This window comes from Ammospiza nelsoni, chromosome 15 (assembly GCF_027579445.1).
Source record: "Ammospiza nelsoni isolate bAmmNel1 chromosome 15, bAmmNel1.pri, whole genome shotgun sequence".
NCBI lineage: Eukaryota > Metazoa > Chordata > Aves > Passeriformes > Passerellidae > Ammospiza > Ammospiza nelsoni.
The window spans coordinates 3,105,746-3,123,197 of record NC_080647.1 but is presented as its reverse complement, the minus strand read 5'-3'; positions in this window follow the sequence as shown (position 1 = coordinate 3,123,197).

Here is a 17,452-nt window from a genome sequence, read left to right as displayed (position 1 = left end):
ACAGCCCTATAAATACATGCACAAACATTTTCAGACAAGAAGAACATCCCATGCTGTGCAACCAAAATAAAATGGGAGAAGCAAGTAAACACTCCCTGAGGTGTCACTTTGTGCCTTCCCTCTCATCCCTGGCTCCCAGCAGAGTGACCTATTGGTCCAGACACCATAAAAATTGAAAGATACAACCATGGGAAACAAAAGCACTCCCTGTCTGATCTTCTGCTTCTAACACATGGGATTCATGCATTTTAAAAAGCAGAATTAATACAAATCAGTGTGGCTGCCTTTTTAAGCTCAAGTTCGTGTGTTTCAAAGCTGACCTTCAGAATTTCACATTCTGCATTTCCACCCTGGATCTTATCTCAGGGAGAGGACATCTCTCCTCAGCAGAGCCCTGAACCAAAGTGAAGCCAAGAAGAATGCTTGTTTACTCACACTGCTGAAAGATTTTTAATTACATTTAATTCATTTTTATGGAAATGCATGGAACAATGTAGCCTAAAAAAAATGGGACTTCAAACTGCTTTGTGCACATTGGATTAAAGGGCTTCCTCTTTGGCTCAACAACAGTGGGAAGATTTATTTTATAAGGCTTCTTAGAGAGTAATTAAAATACTTCTTGTCACTACTTTTGTCTTTCCTAACTGCTCAAAGTGATTAAGTAAAGACACTGAGTAGCTGGTATAAACATTTTTAACATCCAGCCATGTGCCTTTTCCAAAATCCATCCCCAAACTCCTTTTTCCCTTAGATTGGCCTAAAAGCTTTTCAGATCAATGTGTTTTGGGGTTTTTCCCCACTTAAATTATTATTACAAAAGCACTAAATTATGTAACTATTCCTTCTGAGCTCTCCATATTTTAAAAGCATTAGCAATCATTATTTATACCTAATTTCATAAAACAAAATTCAAACATTGCTTGGTTGACCTGCTTTCAGAATTGGCCAGCCCCTGAAAAGAAGTTTAGTTTTTTTAACACCAGAGTGTGTAACTGAATTTGTCCCATAATATTTTAATGTTTTGGCTTATTTTCTTTTAATAAAGAAACAAGCAGCATCAGGCTGCCATTTATTTACTGAGTGCCCAAGCACCCAGAGTAAAATTAATGGGGTAAGAAGGAAGGAATGATCTTGTTTAGGGAGGGAAGTCAGCTGGAATTCCTACCGTCCAATAAGGATTCATTATGGAATTCTCATTTTCCTTAAAAACCCCCAAAACTTTCAGAGCTCTGAACCTTCTGGCCTTGACAAAGTGGGAAATCTTCATTCAAATCACTTTTCTAGAAGTGCTCAATAACTGCTGATGTTGAAACATTAAATGATGTGGTTATCAATATTATTTAGGGGATAAACTAAAGGGAAAAGGTCAAAAAGCTCAGAAAAGGTCAAGAAACTCCTTCGACTGTTGTGGAATTTAAAAATCCTGCTTTATTTTATCATAAGCTTGTTTTAGTTGAATTTATTAGACTTTATAGCACAATCAAAGAGAAGATAAAGCATTATCAAAATTACTGCTGCTGCCATCTTTTAATCAAAGATTTTCTCTTACTCACCCGAAACTTCAGCCTTTCACTCAGGGAATATTTGAATTATTGAGTTTGTGCTACCTGGCATGAAGACAAATGCTGGGAGCTCATCCTTGCCCAGACAGAGCCCTGGTCCTTTGCACGGCTCTACTGAGACAGAGTAAAGATCCATTCTGAATTAGGTGAAGTGTCTAAGAGAGGTGAAAAGTCTGTGAGGCCAAAGCTGAAGGAAAAGCTCGCATGCCGAGACAGCAAGGAGACAGAGAAAGAAAAACAGAAAAGACCACAAGGTAGATTTGCCCCCGACTTAGAAATTCCTTTGATAAAGAAGAACTGGTGGAAATGTCACACGGAATGAATATGTATGAACTTACTGTGAAACTGTATGCATATGCATTTGGAAGGGGGATAAAAGAAGACCCGAGGTCTTCAGACGCACGCATGCCTTGTTGGGGGACTTGCGTCCAGCGCGCGTCGTAAATAAACATACCGGGCTTTACAACTTTTATAAAGTTGTGAGGTTTCTTCTTTTCTCCGCAAAACACTACCCAAAAGTCAGGCAGGAGAAATGCAAGTGGCGTTTAGACCCTGCTGAGGGCACTGTGTTATCTGTCACCCAGATTAATGCAGCCTGCACAGGCATGGTGGGGCCTGGCCCCTGAGATTTATGGAGTGTGCTTAATGAAGATATACACTGCCTTTAAATGCTCCTGGACACTGCTTCCCCTGCTCCCCTGCCTGCTCTCTGCTTCCCCAACAAGCACAGGTTGGCAATTATTTGAAAGTGATGCATCTTTGTGAAAAAAAAAAAAAAAGAAAGAAAAAACCCCCCTATAGATATAGATATAGATTATATAGATATAGATATAGATTATATAGATATAGATATTTAGGTTATATAGATATAGATATATAGATATATAGATATATAGATATATAGATATATACATATATACATATATACATATATACATATATACATATAGATACAATTAAAATCAAAACAAAACCAAAATTGTTGTTCTCATGCACCCATTCTTCTCTCTAAATACAGATCTCATTTCCCAACTCAAAATGCCTTTGTTCAACATTTCATCAAAGTGTGATTTTGGCAAAACCAAAGAAACTGGTTCCATCCAATATTTTTCTAATCATGTCTGGTTTGTGCTGTTACTTGTTTCTTCCACAATAGCTCATCCAGTTATTGTCATTTCCAATGATGCATTACCCAAGCCCATTCCTCCTAATTCATTTTCTGAATAAAACACCCCTATCTAGGAAGATTTGGGGTCAAAACTCATTTTGAGTGTATTTCTCTTTTAATTCTATAACGTGACAAGTTTACCACCCCCATTCCAAACCATTTAAGTCCCATCACCACATGATTTTATTTTACAAACCGAGGCATCAGATCAACTTCCAACTGATTCTTTTATCCTTTCTCTCCTCCTGATTATCCTTGACTGCTGAACTTGGGTTTTTATTTTGTTGGTAAGCAAGCATTTGCAAAGGACAAATCACTTAGGAAATGTAAGGAGATGATAAACAAGGGGCAGGGTCAATTCTAACAAAAGCAGAGGGGAATTAATCAACCCAAGACAGAGCAGCTCCCACAAAGCTGCTCTGGTACCTGGCGACACGTGAGGAACGTTTTACAGCTCCCAGAAAGTGCTGAAGGATTTGAACCTTGTATTTTATTTTTTTTTTTTTTTTTTTGACCACAATAAAACCTTCCAGGCTGGTTTTCCTCTTCTTTGCTAAGTGATGAGTGCATAATGAATATATTTCAAAGCACTTGGAAAAAAACTACATTTGCAGACAACAGCAAATTGTGGCCTTTCCAACCCAGAATCTGCTTAAAGCCTTCCCTGTTGCTTTTGTGATTTAGGGAGTTGCGGAACTTTCTAGAAAAAGACGGAAAATTAATGTTTTTATTGAACTATATTGAACTTGCCTAATAAATAATTTATTTTATTCAGTGTTATGAAAATGACAAGATTTTGTTAAGTGTAGCAGATCTGAAAAACAGCTTTGCCAGAGTTTTAATTTTTTTTTTTAGATAATTGACATGGAATCCTATTTGCCTTTAACTTGTCAATGCTCCTCTCTTTAATGAAGCTGCTACTTTCAAATATCAGGAACATTTTTATCAAAACATATCGAAATTATGAAAAGAATAAAGCGTGATGTATTTCAGAGTATGATATCAATCAGCAAGAATTTCTTATTCCTTCTCTGAAATTTAGAATTAAATTTACCTGGTACCTGGTTAAATTTTGTTTTATTTACTAATTACAGCATTATTTTCTAGAATTTGACATATTTTATTTTTAATGTAGATAAAAAAATGTGCATATTACTTTACATCAGGTACACATGATGTATTTAGCTGACTTCTCTAGGCTGTTTTAGTTCAGTTTATTTTTTTTAAGTAAAATGGCATTTTGAAAACTAATAAATGTGATCAAATTTCAGGTGCTTAATCATGTCTAAAAACCCCTCAGTGCCACATTAACATCTTAGAAATCCATAAAATATTTTTTACGTTTTAGGAGAGAAATTCCATTTTAATCAATGGCTGAATGACCTAAAAGAGACACGGAGGGGAAGGGATTCCCTTCTCCAAAGATCTCTCAAGCTCCACTTTTTCTTTCCAGTTTCACTTTCACATTTCTTGGTTTTTCTACTCAAGCCTTGTCTCTCATGCCATACTATCAGAATTATTTAAATCTGGAAGATCCTCAGTCATTAGAACTGTCTGAATGTGTCAGTGTGTGTCAGAGGACGGATGAGAAGGAAACAAAGGTCAGAGTGGATGAGAAAAAATTTACGTGATTTATCATATGAAGTCCTTGTTATAGTACTTTATATACTCTTTGTTATAATACTTTATATTACATTATTACTTTGAATTTTCCTTTTTATGTCTTTAACTCCTGCTTTTGCCAAAAGTCCAGAATTGGGAGGGAAACTCTGTTTGCCAAATCATTCATTATCTACCAAACCCAGCAATTAACAGGAGTAATTATTTCTCTGCTGAATGCTTTAAGTAGGAGGGGAACATATGGAGCTGGTGTCTCCTATTTCAAATATTGATCCACTCACTGATCCTATCTATAAGTAAATAGTTATGCAGAAATATAAGCATGATCCATATATCAGCTGTAATTCCTCCAGAAAATGCAATATATATTGCAATATATATTTCTTGCCTTGCAAAAAGGCAAGAACATGATCAGATATAAAATTCTTGTGTCATTGATACAAAGCAATGAGACTTTAGAGAAAACAAACCTGAGGAATTATCAAAACTGCTCTTTATATTTTCCTGCAGGGGATTTCATGTCAGCCATGAGTTCTTATTAAAAATCACTTTTAAAATTATTATATTTGAGTATTCACTTATAATTTATCATCTTGTTCATGGAGATGCATGATTAATGAAAGGAAACTGAAAGGTAATTGAAAAGTACTAATAAAATTTTATATATTGGATCTGTTATTTTTAATTTTCCAAAGGATCATCAGAAAGCCCCTTATCACTTAAATGGAGTCTCTTTAAATGACCACAAGATGAATATTATGGGCTTCAACCTCTATCAGAGATTTCAAAATGAGCAGGGCCTTACATATGTACAAGTCCTGTCAAGAATCTTTTCTGCTGCTGTCTTTTGCCCAAGAGAGCCTTTTATTTGATCTCAGTCTTTCCCTCATTGCAAGATTAAAAACCAAAACCCCTTTTTATGTGAATTGCAATACCTGGCTCATTTAGCATGAAAAACCAAAAGGATTTGCAAGCAGCTCTGTTGTTCTTTTAGAACAAATTAACTTTTTATTGTTAATGTGTCCATTTGTAGCAGTTAATGTCACTCAGACAAATCAATCCTGTCTCTTTTTCCTGTGGAAATCTGTGCACAGACCACTCAGAGTTAGAGGGGATGCATGAAAACAGGAGAGATGTTAATCTGTACCAAACATTATTTCCAAACATTATCAAACATATTGATGCTGCCCTGTATCCAACATTATTCCCCACCTGAATGGCTGGAAGAAGACTTTGGAAGCACTACAAAAATAACACTGCTGTGTTTTTATATTCTCAAAACAGGGGCTCCATTCAGGAATCCATAAAATTCCACAGGTCACAGGTGGTGGCTGAGGATGGCAAGCAGAGATGAGCAGCTGGCTCATTGATATTCAAATCTGGATTAAAGGATGCTCTGTGACAAAGGGAAGGGATCCAGAACAAAGTGTGCCACAGGAAAAGGGATCCAGAATAAAGTGTGCCATGGGAAAAGGGATCCAGAACAAAGTGTGCCACAGGAAAAGGGATCCAGAATAAAGTGTGCCACAGGAAAAGGATCCAGAACAGAGTGTGCCACAGGAAAAGGGATCCAGAATAAAGTGTGCCACAGGAAAAGGGATCCAGAACAAAGTGTGCCATAGGAAAAGGGATCAGGAACAAAATGTGCTATGGGGAAAGGATCCAGAATAAAGTGTGCCATAGGAAAAGGGATCCAGAACAGAGTGTGCCACAGGAAAAGGGATCCAGAATAAAGTGTGCCATAGGAAAAGGGATCAGGAACAAAATGTGCTATGGGGAAAGGATCCAGAATAAAGTGTGCCACAGGAAAAGGGATCTAGAACAGAGTGTGCCACAGGAAAAGGGATCAGGAACAATATGTGCTATGGGGAAAGGATCCAGAATGAAGTGTACCACTGGGAAAGGGATCTAGAACAAAGTGTGACACAGGGAAAGGAGTGCAGAACAAAGTGTGACACAGGAAAAGGATCCTGAACAAAATGGTGCCATAGGAAAAGGATCCAGAATAAAATGTGCCACAGGAAAAGAAAGTGTGCCACTGGGAAAAGATCTAGAACAAAGTGTGCCACTGGGGAAGGGATCCAGAAAAAAGTGTGGTACAGGGAAAGGGATCTAGAACAAAATGTGCCACAGGGAAAGGGCCCAGAACAAAGTGTGCCATAGGAAAAGGATCCAGAACAAAGTGTGCCATAGGAAAAGGATCCAGAACAAAGCATGCCACGGGTTCCACTTTGAAAGGCACATCAAAGCCCAGCCTGGCTCCAAAGGGAGCTGTTTCATGGCAGCTTCAAGGACAATGACCATTTGCATTCTGAGCCATCCCCTGTGCTCCATCAAAGCCTTGGGATCTGAATGGTCTGGGATTTTCTGTGATCAGTAATTACGTGTTAATGCTCCAGCCTGAGTCAGAAATACTCCCTGTTTGCTCACAGGGACAACTTCCTTTAATCTGTGTTGTTCAGTGATATTTTCCTGTGATTTCCAGGCCAATGACTTTGGTGGACAGACACAGCTCTGGTGTAGGAGCAAATCTGTCCTAATTAGGGCTACAGGGTGGATCAGTGCCTTTTCTCCCCTTTCTTTGCATACACATTCCATAATTATACAGATGCTGGGTAAGAATAGCTCAGCGAGCATTGATAAATCCTTCTGTTTATTCCAGCTGAAATATTCCCATTTTAACTTTAGCATCACCACGTGTGAAGCCTCAATAGCTGAAAAAAACTTTCTTCTGAAACCTTATTTGTCCCATGGTTCTTCTAAAATCTGAGGTCGATCTTTAGAATTAGCTTCATATTTCCAGGGTTGGAAATGTGCTTTTGTGACTGGTGCAATCAAGATGCACTTTCACACAAGCTACTGCAAACTAATAATGAGGTTCTCAGTGATGTGAAGATTCAACTGTCAGTTCAAAGATTTCATTTCCGAGCTATTCCATTCATTAGGAAAAAAAAAGAGCACATTTGGAACAATGTTTGTAAGCTGAATGATAAAGTATCCTGAGGGATCTGAGCAAAAGCAGTTAACAAAAAACCCATCTACAGAGGAACTTGTGCCACGAAGGCACAGCAGTGCTGATCTCTAATCCATTTTAACTTCCTCAATTAACATCACACAGCTCTACACAGCTTATTATCATTAGGTTTCAAAGCTCTTTACAACATCTACTGTCATCAGCCATCAAAAACACGACCCTAATTTATCATTAGGAGTGGCTGTTATGTTTATGTGGTGCCTTGGCAGCGGGATTTTTTCCCACGTGGTACTTGCGGCCACATTTGTCCCTCTTAATGACACCAGGCAATAAAACATGGTCCTGTATGTTGTTAAAATAATCCAGGGAATTCTTCTGGCCTGAGGCAATTTGCATTATCCCAAGTCATTCTCAAGGAGTTGGAGTTTTCCAGTGAAGACTCCCCAAAGGCCATTCAGGTGCAGCCACCCTGTCTGGGCAGGCAGGGGCTTGGTCACAGAATCACAGAAAAATGAGGCTGGAAAAGGTTTCTGTGACCATCAGGTCCAACCTGTTCTCCGGGCTGAGCTGTGACAATTGGCACCTGGGAATGGAAAGTTAAGAGTGTCTTCTCCATTAGCCTGATATTGCCTATTTACAAACTGAAAACAGGCTTTTGTCCTTTTAAATAGAAACTTTTCTTTCTGTGAAGGTTTAGGTTTAGAGTAAATGGCAATTTGGTCACTACTGTTAATCAGGTCAGCTCTATTTTCCTCTTCTAAATGAAATGTTAGATGAAAATGAGTTATCAAGAAAATGAGGTTTCCAGAGTATATCCTAAAGAAATTCTTCTAGAACCTTGCTTTGTTTTGCTCTCGTTTTTCCAGGCACTCCCTCTTTGTCAGAACTTTTCATTATTTAGGAACCATCCAAAGAGCTGAGTGAGTATTTGCAGAATTCAGCAAACACTGAGTTCTGCTGGGTGGGCAGAGGGAGCTCAGCCCCCTTTTCCCACCCCAGGTTCCAGGTTACATAACCTGAGGGGTTCTTACGGAAATTGGGTTACAGAACCTTCCCACACCAATCTCAACCCCCCGTTCTCACTGCCTCGTTCTTTATTTTATACAAAGCAAGGCACCAGATGCCTCTCACTGAATTTATCCTACTGGTTAAAACCTCTCTGGAAAGAGGGAACATGAGAAGCTGATTCTATTATATTTTAGGTACCAAAGTTGATTCTCTTGTTTGCTGACTGAGAACCCTAACTATGAACTATTTGAGGAGAAGAATATCACTTTCTGCCCCTTTTATCGCCTTTGTTTTCCTTACAAATGCTCAGACGTGAAACAATCCACTAATGAGCTAATGAGACATTTGCTAATTAAAAAAAAAAAAAAAGAAGAAAGCATTAAAAGAAAATTTAGGAAGAAAAGCAAACTGAAAATGTAATTTCAGTTGACATCACTTTTCTCCCAAAGGCCCTTTTCTTCCTCTTACTCTTCAGCACTCTGAAATGACAGAATTAAACTTCCTTTCAAAATAATACTGAAGTTTTAAAGGAAATGGATCTTTCACAATAATTTAAACTTCTAGAACAACACAACAAGAAATCATGAATAAGATTAAAAGCATAAAGAGCACCTGTGGATTTATTTTCTTTTTTTGGTTTCAAGCACCATTTTTATTTTGCAGCATTGATCCTCAAAATAACTCCTGCTAACATGTGGTTCTGAGTTGAATGAACTCAGATCATCTGCTTTGATTTAAATATTGATTCTTTGTAATGTATGAGAACAGCTGCCTTTTTGAATTCCTTTCCATCCTCCTTATTACCAAAAACATCATCATTTTATCTCTGGGATTTGGTGCTTAAATAGCATTTCAACTATACCATCTAATGAACTCAGTCAGAGGAGATTCATCCGCTGACATTGAGGAAAACAAAATCCACATTTCCAAACTCTGACTGAACAAAACAGGACATCAGGAAGTTGCTTCAAATTATTTTAGGGAAAATTGCTTATCTCTTAACCTGGAGCAGAGTGTATAATTCCATTGATAAAGGAGATGAATAGGTGACAAAAAGTTCACCTAACCAGAATAATAAACTGGAAATCACAATTATTTCCAATTACAGTCCAAGAAAAAGCTGATGCCTTCAATGGATTAAGAGACAGGATCAGCTTCCCAAGAATTGGGACTCTTCCCAGAAAACACTGAATTATGTGGATAATATTGGAACATCCATTTTCAGCTCAGATTTACATCTTTTGTAAAGGAATCATTTAAGCCAAGATTTCCAGAGCTCAGACACTCCCAAACATCTCCCTCCACATGAAAACTGCAGCTCCACTTTTCTCCTCTCTTACAGGGGAGGGATGTTGGGTCTTCCACAGCTCTGCTGAGATATGCCCCATCCATGCATGATGAGATATAAAAATAAATAACAATTTAAAAAATGCAACATATTCTATTTTATCTGAGAAAAAGGAGTGGGTCAGAGACATGTCTTTGCTTCATCTACCTTGAGATAAAATTCCAGCTATTGTGTAATGTGTATGATTTTCATATAAACCAGGAACATGACACCAAGACAAGGGTCCCTGACACTGCTCACTTTCCAAGAGTGTCACCTCAAGCACCTAAATCCACTTGGCTCATTCTGACACAAATCTGAGAGGGTTTTTCCAAAATGAGAAAAGGTCCAAGTGACTTTCCCTTGCCTGTCCTCTCTCCAGCCACAGCTTTGCTGTACCTCTGGAACTTTACCTCAGTAAAATACTCCAGAGGAGTATTTTATAAAATAAAATAAAATAATAAATTATAAAATTATAAAACTATTATAAAATTATAAAATTAAATTATAAAATACTCCAGAGGCAGGACACAAGTGGAAAATGCTGTTGTTATATCATTATATAACTCAGGTGAGAAGTTGCTCTCCGATGTGAATCCCTTCTTCTAACATGCATCGCTCTGGAAGCAACTGAAGTGACATTGAAAATTTTAGTTATTTCAGAATAAAAATATCCAAATCGGCAATTTCCACTGAAGTTGCTATAGAAACTGGGAGAGTGGGGAAATTAATTCTAGCTCTCTAACAAGAGTCAAGAATAACCACTTTCCATTACATATGCATAACTCATAAAACCACGTTAGCTCATACAAAATAATAATTATGAAAATTATTTTTTTCACAAAGAGGATTTTTATTTTTAAGAGAACCATGAGCAAGCAAGATGAACCAAACTTTGAAAAATACTCTGAGCCAGTTTTCTCACCAAAAATTTTGGAAAATTTAACAGTTTTGAAAAATCTCAGCCTGAAAGCAGAATTTTGGCAGTACCACTGCTTTCTTCCTTTGTCCTGTGCCTGCAGGTTCCAGCAAAGATCAGGGGTAGATAATCCTCACATTTCTACATGTGCCACATTCATCTCAATGCACACATCCCAGAGACCTGAGTAAGCAAGAACTGCATCATAAAACCCTCAAAAACTTGGCAGAAATTGTGCCAGGTGAGACGGGCAGTGCCCTGCACAGATTGATGATGTTTCAGTGCCTGGGGGCTGTGTAGGATATGGTATATTTAGGGCAAACCTTTTATTTTCATTTTCGCTTTGCTGCTCGAGTGCTTTCTCTCTGCAAAGAGGAAAAGGCATCCACAGGAACTGTCTGCAAATCCTCACAGCTTAATTGCTCTCATCTGGGGACTTGTTATTGTTAAATTTAATAGACATTGGGGCGTTCTCTGCTGAGACCTTTAATGTGTTCGGGGCTTCGGAGATCTCTGAAGAAAAATTGAACTTATGGAGAGCAAGTCAATGGTCCGGTGAGTAAGGAAAATCATGCACCTGCTGAAGAACATCTTTCTTCCAATATTGCACCACCGTTTTGGGTCCTAAAGGAGCAGGCAGGACAATTTAAACCTTTTAGTCTTGCTGTGATTATGAGATGATGTCCAGCATGAATTCACCCATTATTCCTTGGGAAGGGACAGAGAAAGAGTCTTTCTTTTCAGAGTTATGTATTTCTGATCAACAGACACATTCATTATTAAAAGTGTGGGGGTTTAGGAAAAGGAAATAATTCATGCAGCAGGCACACAGCTGAGACTCCTGCTTGCCTTTATGGTATCAACGATTTTCCTATGCATGTGAAGGTATGTCAGGATTTGTTGGCACATTTCATCCTTTATAATCTGGATTTCAACACACATTTTGGTTTTCTGGTATATTAATCTGTCCCAAATCAACCTCTAAATATTTAAAAATTAAGGAACACAGATGTTTCAAGATTGATAGATTGATTTCCAGCATAATGAAATGAGGTAAAGTTCAGTTATGCAGTTTTAAAAGTTTATAGCAAAAGTTTTGAGTATTAGAATAATAAACTATTCTGCCTGGCAAGAATCACTAAATGGATCATACTGTGCTCTGCACTAAAAAACAAAGTACTCATTTTTTGGTCCTTTTAGCCAAATACTTGGTTTATTTACATAGTTGAATAAAAATAGAATTTAAAAGGTTAAACCAAAAAGCAAGCACTAGCACGAGGAGAAAACCTGGGTATGGAATGAGGAGATGGTTTTCAGATGAGAGGAGAAGCAGATGGAAAGCTGACGAGGCAAGGAAATGGCAACCTGGGACTTGATGAAGCCATGCAGGTGGCACAGCAAAGGGGGCTTAACTCAGCAAGATACTGAGGAATTCTTGAGCCTCAGTTCCCTGACAGTCCCTCCAGATGAAATATTACAGCAGGAAATTAATTTGTACAATTGTTCAGTTGCTTTTTGACAATAGCTTGCTATCGGAAATATCATCCCAGAACTTTTCAGGAGCTGGATTTCTTTAGAGGGCATTGGTGACAGAGTTTGAAAACTCCATGGAAAGAAGTCTTGGGTTTGACACTTCAGAGTTATATTTTAATGGTGCTGATGTGTAAATATCATAGTATTTCCTTCCAGAAGCCAAAATAATTTATAAGAGTAACGTTTTGAAAAAAGCTCCTATAGTCTTGGATGATACAGAGAAAATAAAGATATTGAGGACCTTTTCACTTAGAAAGAAAAGGCGTTAGTGTGAAATACTTTGGATTCCAAGGGCTGTCATCTCTAGAGAAAACAAGATTTCATCAGAATGGTCCTGTCCCAAAAGTCTCTGAACTCCCACCTCAAATGGGAGCCAATGCTCCACCATTTTCCATGACCTATCCCAATTTCCCTCATCCTCTTTTGCCTTCCCAAACCTTTGGAAGTGCCAGGCTCTGACCTCCCTGCCCTACAGACCACAGCAAGAGTGGCTTGGACTTTTCTAAACTTTTCTTCTCACGGCTCCTGGTAAGGTCACACAAGTTTAGAGAGTCCTAAGAGTGCCATAAAATTGCCTGTGCAGGGAGCATCAATCTCTGCATGCAGGATGAGCTCATCTGCACAGCAACAAGGGACACATGAGTGACAGGCCTCATTTGGAAGGCTGTAAAGAAATGGGAATGCTGAGGAGAAAGCTTTGGAATGTTAATGGGAATGAAAGTAGTTTGCATGTGATTAAAAGAAAAAAAAATTGTATTATATGGGAAATAAAAAAGAAGATTTGGAAAAATGACTAATTGTATTTTTTTATCAGATTCTTAACTTGCCACCTATGGGAAAACCATGCAAAATCCCAAAAGAACACTTATTTTTAAATATTTTGTGAAAACTTCAAATTCTACTGAAGCCAATGGGTGCTGAAGGTTGCAAGAGACACTTTCCAAAACTGAGAGGGTGAAAGGCAAAGTGGAGGCAGACTGGAGTCCATTCCCCCAGCTCTTTGATCCCTGCTGACTGCCTTCCCACTGAGACACCATCATTTTTGCTTAGATTTATTTCCAAAGGAACAGGAAGCTGAACTTCTTTGTTTGGTTTTTGTGGCAGGGTGAACTTTTCCAATTTTCCCTTTCTTCTTAACACGCACTGAACCAGGGAAGTGGCTCTGGGATACACATCTCTTGGGGAATATGTATTCATTAGTAGCTTAACTGCAATGCTAGCACAGTAGAAACAGCTGCATTTCAGTTCTCCCTCAAGAATTGTGTTGTCTTTTGTCCTAGGAGGCTCAGAAAATACAGAGAAAAACAAGTGAGAAGTGTTACAGAAAGGTTCCAGCAAAATTGCATACAAATGGAAAAGATTTCTATCAAAAACGACCACTGTGAAATACATATTTAAAATATGACTCAGCCCTTAAACAGAATAAACATCAATTTGCCAGTTGTCATGTGTTTTAGAACCATTTGTGCCATTTATTCTGAAGCAGCATCACATTTATTTTCCTGACCTGCTTTGAGAAAGGGTTTGAGATGTTACTGCCACAGCTGAAATATGTTGCTGTATTCAGGGAAGACATTCAGCACTGTGCTGCACATAATAAGCTTCAGCACTCATCTGACAATTAGTCATGTTGACACATTTTTATAAATTAGAGCGAGCGATCATTTCCAGATGAGACATTTTCCCTGCAGAAGGAACCCTTCAGCCTGGCAGGGCGTGCTCAGAATCAGGCACTTCCCACAATGGGCAGCAATCTCTGCCGGGGGAAGGAGAAAGGTGCCTTTTGAACATGCCAAGAGGAAAATGAAACGTGAACTAAATTTATGGTGGCAACAAAAAGCCATTTTCCTCAAGTGAGGAGACGTTTCACATCGCCCAACACTTCTCCTGGGCTAATTGTTCAAGTTCTATATATCAGAGTATGACCAGAGGTAAAACAAAGCAAAGCAAATTCCACTAATGAGTGTGGTCCAGGTTCTCGGGGGGCACAAACCAGCTTAGCTACACCAATTGCCAGAGCCAAGCAGCTATTTCAGAGCTGCAGCTGGTGCTGCACTGCCTGAGAAGGAACTAGAAAGTGACAGAATAATATTTCTCCTTCTGCCCGTCTGTTAAGACTGATAGATTTCTGATGAATTTCCATTAAATATGAAATACTGGGCTAGGTACATATTTTTAACTGCCTGCTAGTTAATTTTACAGTTTGGAGCTGAAGACCTGAAGCTCTTCAGTGAAGGATGTAACTACAGCTAAGTAATCTGTCTGGTTAATTATTCCTCTCCTAAGCACTGATAAATACAAGTTTGAGAAAGCACCGCAGGCATCTTTTAAAGCAAATACTTTCCATATTTATGTATTTATACACCCAATCTGACAGAAACTACAAATTACTACAGAACACCATATTATGTATATTCCCTATGTGGAGAGAATACAATTCCTGCAGTGCGGAAAGGTTTAGAAATTGCACGCTGCCACATCTGGAGACTTTGTGTTTGTGAAGGTCAAGGCACAGATGTTTCCCTCACATGTTGTGCAGCACAAAGCAGTCCCACCTGTCGGCAGCGCAGAGCTCTGCTCCTGTTCCAGAGGGGATCCCAGCAGGTCCCTTTTGCCAGGGGCTCCCTGTGCCTTCAAGCCTCCCCCAGCACACAGAAATGTTCCAAAAAGCTCTTTGCTGGTGATGGAGATGGATTCACTCTCGGCGCCGAGTGAATCCCTCGCCCTGCCCTGACCTTGTGGTTTGCTGGGAGAGCTGCTCAGAAATCACGGCAGAAATCTTTTCATCAGCACCCAGGCTCTGCTGCGCGCTATGCAGGAGGAGCACTGACAGCAGGAAACTCCACCTCGCCTCAGGTTCCAGCAGGATTTCATGTACAGCAGGATTTGTTTAATGGCAGTAAAGACAGCCCAGCGCTCGGGTTTGACTGCGGCGTCACCTGGGTTTAAATTTTCTTGTAAAAACTTGCAAATTCTTGTTATTAACTTCCAGTCTTTTGTTCTAACTCTTACATCCCATCCCAGAATAATGAATTCTGCTCCCCAGGCAGCCCTCCCAGCCAGTTTTATAAGTCTATCAACATGTCCAAGTATATTTAAACAGCCTGGAGGGTGACAAACTGTGCAAAATGATCAAAGAACTTCTAAGTGTCACTGCACCTCACAAGGCAGATCTGCGCAAAGGTATCAATTCTTACTTTGCAAATATTTGCAAGTAAAAAAAGAGATTTCCATGAATTTGTCAGAAGGCAAAAAATGTCACTTCTTGCAGTAAATACAATTTTTCATTATGACAGCAGTGAAAATATGGAGTGGTGTACAGGTACTCTGAGCTCTACACACCTTGTGAAAATGAATGAGAGCATTCCAGCCAAATCACAGGAAAATAATTATGGAAATAACATTATTTTAGTAAGGTTTTTTTGTTGTTTTATTTTTTTCCCACACTTTTTGATATATTTGGATATCAGCTGACACATGTTGATCACACTGATACAATTTAGGAAAGATTTCTCTATGGAACAAAGGTTCCCTATATTTATGATGTGGAACATTTCAGTAACATGGCTTCTAAGTTGGGAAGGTTATATTATTTGAAATATGTTATGGTAATTTTTGAACTGAGCCCTCCCTTTGTTTCTTTAATTTGAGCTTATTTTTACCCCTTTAGTTCACTACCTGTGAAGAAATTAAAGGAAATAATTTTGAAACTTCATAAGATGCATTTTACAATTAAAAGCATTTAGTGCTTATTCAGAGGCATAAACTTTTATCAAAAATCTAGCACAGAAAATTTTGAACTATTACTAAGAAATAGTCTTTAAATTTTTCTTATATACTAATTTTTCTTTAAGTATCAGAGCCACCATAACACAGAAAACCAAACACCCATTAAAGTCCTCAGCCTCCAGAAAAAATCAGTATCTACGGTATTTATTGTCCAAAGATTTGCTTATGTTTGTTGGCAATAATTCTTTGAAAACTCCTCTGTCTGTATTTGTTTGTGTGCACCTCTGTGTGTTCATTTCCTAGATGCCCAAATTAAATATTTTCAGACTATTTTTACAGGCAGACACTCTGTTTCTCTGAGCGACCAGGAGCAAAATGACTGGGGGTTTATTCACTGAGGGAATCTTACCTGCATGAAAGAGCAGCGTTTTTTCCCCTTCTATTTTCCATTTAAAACAAAGCCCAGCATGCATAATAAAGATGTTGAGCTGCTGACAGATTGGCAAGAACACAGGGAGCAGTCCTGCGAGCCCCAGAGGTAAGCAGAACAATTTCATAGGAGATTTCAATTTGGATGTGCATTGTGAGTCATTTCAGCACTGAGAGAGATTTAATGTCAACATCAGTTGATTCAGTACTGACATCATCTCAGAGTTTCACCTGTTCTCCTTTAGGAAGAGCAACTCAGCCTCTAAGTTTACTCCAGACTGATTTTTATTACATGAAAACAGTCATTGAATAATTGTCAATATAATTAGAAAAAGCCCCCATGTTCATCCACATGCTGGATTTCAGGCTAATTGCCCGAAGAGAAGAAAGCAGACATTAGCTAAAAATTCCTCTGGCTGCACATCTCTGCCAGGAATTCTCACACTAATAAAGAAATCAGTTCTAAAGATTTGCTTATTCTCCTATTTTCTAGCCTTTGTTCCCTCTCTTGTGACCACCTTAGGTTTACTGGTCATCATTCTCACTATTCCTTTACATCAGTTTATCTTCAGTTTCTGATTTCCCACCCGGTATTTCTCAGTTTGAAAGAAAATCACCTCCCCAGAGCTACCTTGCATTCCAGCAGAAGGGATGATGCGCTGTGAGTGTGACAGTGCCACTTTCTCCTCCAGGCCCAGCAGTCCTGGGGCAGCTGCCAGAATTAGAGTGGCTTTCAAGTGGAGTTTACAAAATCAGCCTGCTTCCAAGGCAGCGTTTACTGCTCCGTAATTTCATCTAATCCCCACAGCTCCTGACATAAACTAATGGCATGTGCACACATGATCCCATTTCGAGTGGTGCAATCCAGATGGTGCCAGTCTGGGACTGCAGGCTGAGCTCCAGTGCTGTCAGTGCATGCCAGGCTCCCCTGCTGCACTCACATCTCCATTCCTCCTCTGGCAGGACATTTCCTGCTCAGCCCAGTGAAGCCAGGGAATCCAAATCCCCAGGAGAACATTGTCCAAAAGATGTCCCCACAGACGCTGAAAACACCAAGGTCTGAAAAGCTTTAGCTTTTCTTTTAAATCATTCTGTCCTTGCTATTGCTATTATCACTGATAACATCACTATTTATTATTAATTCAGCGAGCCTTAAGAATTGCTGTGATTAGCAACAACCTGC